General features: G+C 38.6%; 1 protein-coding gene and 1 pseudogene across 1 annotated transcript in view; both read left to right on the top strand.

Moving 5' to 3' along the window:
- Positions 1-12,462, top strand: part of GLRA2 (glycine receptor alpha 2) — a 295,767-nt gene that overhangs the window by 231,542 nt on the left and 51,763 nt on the right. The window lies entirely within an intron of this gene.
- On the top strand, positions 6,170-6,992 carry LOC144454185 (geminin-like; annotated as a pseudogene).

Genomic DNA, 12,462 nt, shown 5'->3' with positions numbered 1-12,462 from the left:
AACTGTGACTCTTGCCTGAGGTACACAAAGCTGAGGAACCATAAAGAATATATAATTATATATTTACTAATCCAAGCATGATGTGCCATTAGGGGAAGAGGCACCATTTTATGTTCTTGCTTTAGACACAAAATTGGCTAGCAATAATTACAGACAGATTACATATGATGTGACTGTATAGGGAGCTCAATTACCAACTCAAAATTTAAAGAGACATATACAAAAGATGGAATCAAGACTGGCAACTAAGTATGAGTACAAAATAATGGTAGTAATCTGAGAGAATAATGATATAAATGCCAAAACCCTAAATGAACTTCAGCTTGTTTTAAATGCTAATTGTAACCAAAAAATCTACATGGTAGGCGAGAGGAAGATCAAAAGAGGAACAGAATCACTGTTGTGGGGGTAGTTGGAATAATGGACAACAGAGAGAAGCAAAAGATGCTCAATTTCTATTTTAAATACATTTTCTCTATCAAAGAGAATAATCTTCAAAACAGGAAAGGCTAAGACAAAATAGCTTAATAGAGAACTGAAATCCAAGTAAAGAAGTGCTAAAGCAGTTCTTAGTTCCCAGTGAATTCAAGTCACCCAGTCAAAGACAAAGACAAACCGTATCAAAAAGTGCTGAAATAATCTGTCAACGTGATTCCTGAACCACTGATAGTGAGTGACGTTTGAAAAAGTATGAACAATCAGAGAAGTACCACAGGACTATCCCTTTCCAAGAGGAAGGTTGATTATTGAAACTATAAGTTATTGGGCTTACCTCAACTGCTAGCAAAATTCTAGAACCATTACCCAAGGGATGGTTTGGGAGCAGAGAAACAAAAGCAGTCATCATCTACAGCAGTTTCATCAAGAACAAATGAAGCCAAATAACCTAATCTAATAACCATTTTTTTCAATATGGTCACTTGATTAGTAGATAAGAAATTGCATAAATATTATATGCTTGAATTTCAATAAGATATTTGACAAAGTCTCTGGTTATAGTTTTGTAGACAAAATGGAGAGGTGTGGGCTAAGAGATAATACAGATGGAGTCAGAAATATTTGGATGACCAGACCAAAAGATAGATCAAAGTCCACTTAGAAAGCTGTCTAACAGAATGTCGCAGGCCTCTATGTTTGGCCCTATTTGTTTCTAAATTACTTGGATGAAGGAATAAATAACATGCTTATCAAATATGTAGATGATGTGAATCTGAGATGGACAGCTATTATGTTAGATGACAAAACCGGAATTAAAAAAGATATTGATGGACTAGAGCAATAGGCCAAATCTAAGAAGATAGAATTTAATTAGACAAATGTAAAAAACCACATTTTGGAAATCTATTGTGCAAGAACAGGATGAAGGAGAAGGGCTAAGGGATTTAGACCTAAGGAATTTAGTAGACATCAAAACTCAGTATGAATCAACAATGTAATGGAGGCATTAAAAAAAAAATTCCAAGATTACATTGACAATGTAATGACCAGAACAAAGAAGTTTATATTCCTGCTGTCTTCTGTCCTACTTAATAAAATTTTAATTGATGACACTTCCAATATTTTAAGGTGTATAAAGCACTTTGCATACATTATATCATTGTTACAACAACCCTGTGAGGTAGGATCACAGATTTAGAGTTGGCTCCCCTCAGAGGTGATCTAATCCAATTCTTTTATTATACAGATGAGACAATTTAGGCCCTAAGAGAGTTATTTATAGTCACATAGCTAGCAAGTGACAGAACCAAGATTTGAATCTATATTTCTCTTTATTCCAGGTCCATTCCCTTCCTACTACACCACACTAACTCCACTGAATGGACCACATGTGTATTGTATTCATTTCCAGATGTAACATTTGGGGAGCGACAGTGATCAGCTTGAGCACATCCAGAAGGGTGACCAAAATGACAGGGAATCTTGAAACTATGCCAAATGAGGATCATTTGAATAATCTGGGAGTTGTTCAATCTGAAGAAGAGAAAACTTAGGTGGTGGGAGGAGGAGGGACTACCATCAAATATCTGACATGATATCTGTCATCTAGAAGAGGGATCAATGATTATAATGATAATATTAGTTAACATTTATATAGTGCTTTAAGGTTTGCAAAGTACTTTACAAATATCATCCCACTTTATCTTCACAACAACCTTGGCAGGTGGGAGTTATTATTATCTTGATTTTACATTTAAGGAAACTGAGGCAGCAGAGGTTAAATGATGTCCCCAGAGTCATAAAACTAGCAAGTGTATCAGGCAGGATTTGAACTCAGATCTTCCTGACTTCAACTCCAGCACTTCAGCCGATGCACCACCTAGCTGCCTTGTTTTGCTTATCCCCAGAAGACAGAAACAAGGGCACTGGAAGTTTCTGAAAAGCAGATCTTAGTAGAAGAAAAAGAAAAACTTCCTAACATGTAGGCCTATCCTATTTGCTACACTCTCAGTTCTGTGAATGGCGGGGACCACCATTTTGTATCTCCTCCTAGCACCTAGCTCTACACACCATATGGAACTTCATGACTGTTGGATGAATTGCAGTGAATCTCTGACTTCATAATTCCTACTCCAGCTAATTGGTACGTAAAGGACTGTGAAAATTCTGAATTATCTAAGTATCTTCTTGGCTGTGCAACCTCAGCCTTTCTGCCTAGATGCAGATCCATATCTCAAACTGCCTACAGGATCTTTCCGCCTTGAACTTATCAATCCCCAAATGAAGCCTATCTTATTAACATTCCAAATATTCTCTTCTTCCCTCTGACTTCACTAATTCTTATAGCAACGTTCTGTCAGTCTTCCCCATATTTGAAACCCTGGTGTTATCTTTGACTCTTTTCTCTCCATCTCCTCCAATAATCAGTCACAAACTTCCATCAATTACATCTTGAAAATCATTGTCTTCCATCACTTGTTGTTCAGTCATTTTTCCGTTGTGACTCTGTAATTTTTTTCCTTGACAAAGATGTCAGAGTGGTTTACCATTTTCTTCTCCAGCTCATTTTACAAATGAGGAAACTTAGGTAAATAGGGCTTGCCTAGGATCACACAGCTAGTGAGCATCTCAGGACAGATTTGAACTGAGGAAAATGAGTCCTCCTGACTCCAGGCCTGGCACTCTATGCACTGTGGCGCCACCTAGCTGCCCTGTCATCTATCACTGCCATATCCCTATTCCCATTACCATCCCAGCACCCTATTACAAGCTGTCATTATACTCACCAAGACTACTGAAATAATCTATAGTAGATCATAGGATCATAGAGCTAGAAGGAACCTTAGAAACCATCTAGTCCAACCCCTTCAGATTTTACAGCTGAGGAAACTGAGGCAGCAAAGGTTAACTCCCTTTTCCAAGATGAAATAAATATCAATGAGCAAAAGTAAGATTTCAGCCAAGGTCCTTTCTTTCCAAATCTAGTTTTCTTTCTACTTTATCAGGTTCCCTCCTTGTCTATTCTCCTCTGCTACCCCTTTTCTTGATCCATCTCTCACATCACTGCCAGACATATTTTCTTCATGCACCAGTTGGGTAACCTTAGTCTTCTGCTTAAAACCCATCAATGACTCCTTATTGATTACCCAATAAAGTTCACACAGTCCTGTCAAACATTCAGTGCGTGCCACAATTGACTGCCACTCTACCTTTCCAGCCTTATCTCCCACTACTCTCTTCTATGTACTTAAAATAGCAGGTTACTTGCCAATTCCCATACTTTCCCATGCTTTCCTAATTTTATTCACTGTGTTCTCTATGCCTGGAATGCTCTCCTTGTTCCTTTGTTCCACCTTCCTTTGAATTTTTACTCATCTTTGAAATCCAGATCAAAGGCTCTCAGCCAACAAAAAGGCATTCACATTAAAATTTATCCAAGATAAATATTGACTGAGAGAACACCAGAGTCAACATCTACCTTGAAGCTGACAAACCCTCATGTCCACTGAACAATCAAATTAAGAAAGAGTTTTATTTCCTACAAGGTCAGTCACTTACAGTTGACAGAGTTCACTAGGTTGATTTATAATGCTTATCTTTTTGAGATAAATAATAGAAACAGTTGTCAGATTTATTTGACCCCCCATTTTATTTTCTTTACAGAGAAGCTCACCCAAATCATTCACAGAATACAAGCATCAGAAGGAACCTCAGAGGCCATCTATTCCAACTTGTACCTCTCTTACCCTGACTACACATATCCATTTCTATTCATTTCTTCTTCACTCTCTTTGTTTTCATCCCGACTCAGATTTTTATGATTTCATGCCTGGTAATGACTCTTCTTCTCTTCTTCTTCTTCTTCTTCTTCTCTTCTTCTTCTTCTTCTTCTTCTTCTTCTTCTTCTTCTTCTCTTCTTCTTCTCTTCTTCTCTCTCTTCTTCTCTTCTCTCTCTCTCCTCTCTCCTCCTCTCTCCTCTTCTTCTTCTCTTCTTCTTCTTCTCTTCTTCTTCTTCTCTTCTTCTCTTCTCTTCTTCTTCTCTTCTTCTTCTCCTTCTTCTCCTTCTTCTTCTCCTCTTCTCTTCTCCTCCTCCTCTTCTCCTTCTCCTCTCCTTCTCCTCCTCCTCCTCCTCCTCCTCTTCTCCTCCTCCTCCTCTCCTCCTCCTCCTCCTCCTCCTCCTCCTTCTCCTCCTCCTTCTCCTCCTCCTTCACCTCCTTCTCCTCCTCCTTCGCCTCTTTCTCCTCTCTCTCTCTCTCTCTCTCTCTCTCTCTCTCTCTCTCTCTCCCTCCTCCCTCCCTCCCTCCTCCCTCCCCTCTAATTCTCCTTAAACCCTCCTACCATGTTAATCTTTCTTAAAAACCAGTTTCAGGTCACTCTCTGTCTCAAAGAAATCACTTCCTTTCTCAAAAGCCACCCATTGCTCCTAATTGTTTACAGCAACTATTTTTTTTTAACTCGCTCAGAGAATCAAAAAGTATGATGGTATCATTGGCAGGGAAAAACAAGTCCAATTGTGGGGAGGGGAAAAGCAAATAACAAGCATTTATAAAGAGCCCACTACATACCAGGCACTGTGTTAAGTAAGCACTTTGTAAATATTATCTCATTTGATTCTCACAATACTCCTTGGAGCTAGGTGCAATTAGGAAACTGAGGCAAACAAAGTTTCTTTGACTTGCCCAGGGTCACCCAGTTAGTAATTGTCCAAGGCTGAATTGAACTCAATTCATCCTGACACCAGGCCCAGCATTCTATCTTCAACTTCTTCAACTAGCTGCCCATGGATAGATTTGTGGTTTTTTTTTCATTAATAATAAAAATGTCATCCAAAAGCTGTTTTAGCAACACCTTTCCCATAAGAAGCCTAAAATACATTGTTTACCCTTCTTTTTTTTATCTAGCTGAACCCTAAACATAAATTTGGTGTTGTGCTTGAATTACTCTTTAAATTATTTTTCAGTTTTCACAAATTTTTAAGCAATTTTTTTGATAACCAGTCCTAACCCTAAAAACCTGAAAAATGTATCTGTGCCTTTCAGACCACCACTGACCAACTGATATATCATAGAATCATAGAATGTTTAGTTCTGGAGAAGACCTTAGAAATGATATTGTCTGATCTTCAAATTTTACAAATGGGAACACTGAAACCCAGGGAGAATAAATGACAAATAGCATATTCAGAGTAGAACTCATTATCTTTTCTTCTTCTAGGTCCCCCCTTTCTGTTCTTGACACCATCATCCTTCCAGTCATCAAGTTTGCCTTTGACGGATCTTTCCCTCACCCAGCCCATTCTGCCCTCATACAATCAATTACCAAGTTGTCACTTCTATCTCTGCAATTTCTCTTACATCCATTTACTCCTTCCTATTTTCATTGCTACCCACCTAATTCAGGACCTTCTTACCTCTTGCCTAGAAAGAAGATCCTAATTGCTCTCCTTGCCTCCAGTCCTTCCCCTCTCCAATAAAGTCTTCTGACTGTAGGTCCATCCCAAAGAAAGGCAGAGGACTGGGTAAGGAAGGTGCCTTCAATTATTAGTTATATTCACAAATGCCTCTTATTTAAAGAGCATTGATAATTCCCTTTGATGCTAATGATCAAGTTTTGACAAAGTTTTGACAATGAGATCTAACCCCTGGGATGCATTTTTGACAGAGCATGGAGCAGTTAATGAGTGAAGAACGTAGTACCTGGATATAGAAGGGTTTGGAATGGAGTATGGATTATGAAAAGGGGTGTGGAATGGTGAGTAGAATGCTGGCCTTGGAAATCAGGAAGACCTGAGTACACCCTGTGATTGAGTGACCCTGGGAAATTAGGATTCTTTGAGGGCCCCGGGAACCATCTATGACTACAAGTTACAGGATAATTGCTGATCTACATTGACAATGTGAGCTTTCATAGACAGTTCCCTATATCAATGAAATCATAGGTTCAGATCAATGGAGCAGTTATTAAAGAAGGGCACAAAAGAACTTTTTGGGCAACACAAATGGCAGTCTCATACCAAAATGAACACTCAAGATGATTCAGCCATCTGTAGCTGGTTTTCTAGTTGACAGAGTAAATGAATTGAATTGAATCAAGGGCTTATCCAAAATGAAGTTTTGGAATGACCAACTAACCCCCCAAGTTTTCTAACACTGATGTTGCAATAGGCCCCAAGTATAGTGAAATTGAAAACTTTGAAGAAGTCTCTCAAGAAGGTTTTGATCCCATTCACTAGAAAGAAGTGGCAGAAAAATGGAGGAGGGCTCTTCATGAAGTACTACAAGAAAATGAGAAGCTACATGAAGAAATTGTAGGACAATTTCTTGAGGACAATAAAATTACCTGCCTAAAAGAAAAAAAAATAAGGAACTGGTGAACTAGCAGGACATGTGCAGTATATGATAGAAAAGCTGATTGTAGAAAACTTTGAACCAAAGAACAATCAGACATTGGAGGATTATGATTCTAGAGGGGAAGAAGTAGGCAGAGATTCTGAAGAAAATCCCCAGGTCAATACGTGTGATGAAAGAAATGCTCTTTTACCTACAAATGGATGACCACACATGTAAAAGCATCTTATGTTTGATAGTTGGAAAATAACACTGCCAAAGTTTACCTCCACTTTAGATACATCTTTGGGTTGCTTTTCTAAGTTGGTGAAAACCTTGAACATTTATTTGGCTTTTGAAATGGATACAGAGGGCATGAAATGTAAATGTTGAATAATGGGAAATAAAAGAAGAGTGTCTGAGTTGAGGTCCTTGGAGCCAGTTCCACATTGCCAGCACAAGAGCTGAGTTTTATGCACCAGTTGAGTCAACAGAACCCCCTTACCTGTGTAGCTGACTAGAGAGCTCACAGACCCTAAGCCATGTGCCTATTCCCACAAAACAATATCAGTAATCTGAGAACTGTAATAAGTATTCTCTAGTATCTGCAAAGAATTGAATGGAATGGTTCTGAGCCCCCAGTACCTTCTGGAAGTGCAAAAAGGATGATCAGAGAGAAGACAATGGGCCCAGATTCTGAATTAAAGCAGAACTAGAGACAGATGGGAAAGGTTTGTGTGGGTCCATGTCAAACAAATCTTCCTAATGTACAGTCCTGATTAAAACATTCCCCAGCTCAAAAATCATCAATGGCTTTTCATTCACTACCAAGTAAAGTATTCACTCCTTGAATTGGCATTGAAACCCTCATACAATCTGGCTCTAACCTACCTTTCTGGTCTGATTTCATGCTACTATACTTCACATATTCTGTGTAGCTTGCTATAATGAAATGAACACTAGTTTTTGACTTAGAAGATCTGATTCAAAGCTTCCATTTGGACACATCATATTTCTGTTATTCTTGGCAACTCTGAGTCTCATTTTCCTCATTTAGAAAGGGGGATAATTCTTGTACTGTCTAGCTTAGTTGTCAGGGTTATTTTGCAGGGAAAAAAAATGTTTTGCAAACCTTAAAACACCATGTAAACTGTTAGGCTTATGCTTCAGCCAAACAGGACTGCTTTCTGTCTCCCAACCTCACCCTGCCTATGCTTGCCCACTGTGGCTTTGTACATTCCATCGCTATGCCTGTTAATAGCCCTGCTCCTATTTCTGCCAATTGGAAGACTTCTCTTTCTTCGGGGGGAGGGCAGAAGGGGACATCAGGTGGTACCTCCTCCCTGAAGCCTTCTTTTCCCCCTTATTGTTAGAAATTTTTTTTTTTGCTATTGAATCTTTCATAACACTCTGCTTGATCCCTGGCACTCATTTCCTCATTCTTTAACTCAGACTATAGGTATTTGTATAGGTGTCTTACTCAGTCTAGCTCATCTCCACTAGAGAGGAGAAACCATGTCATTTTCCGTCTTAGTATCTCTAGAACTGAGCACATATTACCTTATATGTCCATAGTAATCACTTTGTAAGTGTTGTTGTTTTAATTGAACTGAAAATGCTGCTGCTAAAAAAAAGAACTATTAGGAGGAAGAAACAGTGTCTTTTCACTTAATTAGTCCATTTCCCACTACAACATTGTAAGCATGTGTGTTCTTGATAAATAACATTTGATGATGATGACATTGAACAGTGGCAGTTAATTATTATTACAATAGCAGCCCGGGTGTCCCTGGTGTCTTTTAAATTGTCTCTTGAAGCTGAGAAAGCAGTGATCCAGGCTGTCTCAGCACACAGAGACAGAAACACAGCCCCCAAAGGGAATGGAGGTATAGTTGGCTTGGTGAGGGCTTCTCCAATAGGGCTTGTGGATGCTAATGCAGGCTCTGCAGCTCAATAGCAGTGGGCACCATGGCAAGCTTCTTCCTTTCTCTGGGCCTCCTTATCTTAATCTGTAAAATGAGGCTTTGAACAACCGTAAGGTTTGTTCCATCTCTAAAATTCCAGGATTCGCACTCAGCAGGACTCCGGTAAAGATTTACAGCTGATGGGACTAATGAAGATCAGGTGTTTTTGTTTCCTAGTTTATATCTAAAAGAATCAAATATGGGCCTTTCTGCTTATGTGGTTATCTACACAGTAAACAATATGTATGAAAACAAACAAGCACAACTGAAGTTTAAAACAAAAAGAAGAATGTTTTTTTAACCTCCTACTCCCATGCAGAATGATTTAAAGTGTTGCTGACTTCTTTGTGGAGAAACATGAATATTCTGAATATGGACCCTCATGGCTAGCTCAGTGGATCAGAGTATGACACTAATAAGTATAAGGTCAAAAAATCAATTTCACTTTTCCATTTCCATATTTAATTTCCCAACCTGGGGAAGTTAGCTTGACATGCAGGAAAATCATTTCTAGTAGCCACAGACTATCCCTTTAACCTTGTGCAGTCATCATGCAAATATATGCAATTAGTCACTAGTGGGTTGGGGGTGGAGGAGAAACGGAAATTGAGATAGAGGAAGAGACAGAGACAGAGAGAGATAGAGTCAAAAAGAGATGCAGAGATTCACCTTGGGCAAGTCATAACCTCTCTGCACTTCACTTTCCTCATCAGCTAAAATTGTACTATGTGGGGGCAGCTAGATGGTGCAATGCATAGAGCACTGGCCCTGGATTCAAGAGGACCTGAGTTCCAAGCTGGCCTCAGACATATAACACTTAACCTGCCACACAGGCCCTGGGCAAGTCACTTAACCCCACTGCCTAACCTAAAAAAAAAAAATTGAACTAAGTGACCTCCATGGTGCTCTAGATCTATAATTTGATTATCTTAATTCCTTTTCTAGAAAGTAGGAGTGGGAGGGTGATGACTTGCATTATCTAAGACTTCTTTTGTTTCTTCCACAGAACCTAGTCTGACTCTTCATGACCCCATTTGGGGTTTTCTTGGCAAAGATAATAGAGTGGTTTTCCATTTCCTTCTCCAACTCATTTTACAGATGAGGAAACTGAGGCAAACAGGGTTAAGTGGCTTGCCCAGGGTCTGAGTCCAGATTTGAACTCAGGAAGATAAGTCTTCCTGACTCTAAGTCTGCACTCTATCAACTGCTCAGTGAATATGTATTGATCAATTGCTAATTAATTGATAATTACCTGCACTGCCTACTTTGTACTATAAAAAGATAAAAAGGAGATCCATCTTTGTGTTTCAGTTGTCTATAAAAAAAAAGGTGCTTTCTAACAGACAAGGATAAGGAAAAGATGCTAAGGAAGAAGAAGGAAGCACTGCATTCTTTAAATTGTGGTGTTTAGAACTCCCTTCCCAGGCAATATGCGATTATGTTTTCACATATTGTCCTTCTATCTGGCTGACTTGATTTATATAAAAAGCAGTGGTAGACCCTTCCTTTCCCCCTGACAATTAGTTTGCTGCTTGTAAACAAAATTAAATGACAAAAGAGTAAACATAATTAGAATTTGTATGGCCCAACCAATTATAATGTAAATGAGAGAAAATCCAAAATTAAACTTCTGGTTGGAGCTGTGTGCATTCCTTGTTTAAATTTCTGTAGTTCACAGTGAGGAGCAGAAATGTTTCTGAAGTGTCTCCTCAATTATGTGATTTCATCCATTTTCCCCAGGATGCCTCATTTCTTCTAAACAGATCTGTTGGATTTTGGCCTGACATCTGCATTCATGGTGCCATCTTTTTTAACGGCCTAATTTATCTCCTCACCTGGGCCATATGTGATGACAATCTGAAAGAGACTGTCAAGATGCCAACAAGGCGGAGATGGTATAGAGACACTCAGTAGTATCAGAGAAAGTGGGAAAAGGGGATGTGGGGAGAGGGGCAGGAAAGGAGAGTGTATCATGAGTCTATTGCCCAGATGAATAGGAATTGCATTTTATATAAACACAGCTTAAATATCATTGGCATCAGTCCCAATCTCTGTTATGTGTCCCTGGGGCTGACCCTGAATCATTGGTTTCTATTCCAGGAATACAGGATTTCAAACCATTAGTCAGCCTTCTAGTCATAGAAGGGGGTCATAAACCATCTTCTCAATTTATAAATACATTGTATAAAACTGAAGGAAGCATCTTGTTATGATCAAGATACTATGCCGAGTACGCCCTTATATCTATTTGGTCTTATTCACTTGCAAAAGGAAATTAGATTGTAATGAGAAGATATTGTCTTCATACATTCACTGTCCTATTCATAGACATTGACGTTTCAGGCTCACGCCCAAACAGTGCAGCCTCTGAAGAAGAGGAATAGCTTTCATTCACATAGCACCTTAAGGTTTTCAGCTTTCCTCACAACAACCCTATAGATTAGAGAGTCCAAATATTAATATTAATTATCATGTTGTAGGAAGGGAAAACAAAGTCTTTGAGAAGCTGATTGACTTGACAAAAGCCACATGATGAAAATTAGCCTGATAGAAAGGAGTGCCTTCTATTTCTACCACATTATGAAACCTCTTAAAATCTGAATCTTTGGAGGACTAACTCTTCTGGGATTTTTAGGCTTTGGATATAAAGAATCGAGAGGTTGTATCCCACAAAAATAAGCCATTAATTTGCTTTAAAGAAAATGTTCTTAACCTGGGATCCATGAACTTTTGAAATACACATATAAAGATAGAGATAGAGATAGATAGATAGATAGATAGATAGATAGATAGATAGATAGATAGAGATATGTAGAGCAACTATTTCAATGTAATTGGCTTGTTTTTAAATCTTGTGTTTTTATTTCATACTTTTAAAAAAAATTATTCTGAGGAGTGCATACACTTTACCAGACTGCCAACAAGATCTATGACATAAAAGAGGTGAAGAATGAGAATAATGAGAAATATTGAGCATATGGAAATTTCCTAAATTCAATAGTAAACATATTAATCTAATAGATGTTAAGCTGTCAAGTACATGGATTGTCAAATTAAATTATTCTCTCAAGAACAAATGTATATTCAATTAAAATGGTTATTATATAATGAAAACAAAATTCTCAATAATCCAGAAAATGTAAAGTACATAATTATTTGTGAAAAGATTGAAATACTCTATTGTATCCAATGTCCAACTATACCTGGACATGAGGCCACATGGATTTCCCAGCTACTAGCAAAGACAGAAATAAAGGGGGGAGGGAAAGGAAAGAAATAGGCTTCTAACTACTCCTGTGCTTACCAGAGGAGTAATTCATGCTCACAGAGAAATTAGGGGTAGAGGTGGGCATAAAGAGAAACTCTAAGCCTCCTTTACTGCTACATCCTCTGTCAGAGAATCCTGGGGCAGAGTGACAGTTGAGACTGTTTATACCTCATTGTCAACCAGTAAGCAAGAAATCATTAAAAGGTCAACATCAAATAATCCTGAAAGTTTGGTTGAAGCACCACCTACTTCTTGCATACATCAGATTACACGCTCCCATTCATGTGCCTCTCAGCCCTCTCCTCAGTATAGTTCCAAGAGTGATACAGTCTCCTCCTGTAAACTCAGCCAAGAAGTTATTTGTGAATCCGAGGGATTATGACCCTGGGAATGCACAGATATCCACCTCCCTCAATCTAGTCCATATGACTTGTCAGGGACTATATCATCACAGCAAGGGAACCCC

This window comes from Phascolarctos cinereus, unplaced genomic scaffold (genome assembly GCF_003287225.1).
Source record: "Phascolarctos cinereus isolate Bilbo 61053 unplaced genomic scaffold, phaCin_HiC Scaffold_726;HRSCAF=1367, whole genome shotgun sequence".
In the NCBI taxonomy this organism is placed as follows: domain Eukaryota; kingdom Metazoa; phylum Chordata; class Mammalia; order Diprotodontia; family Phascolarctidae; genus Phascolarctos; species Phascolarctos cinereus.
This window is presented reverse-complemented; position numbering and strand designations above follow the sequence as displayed.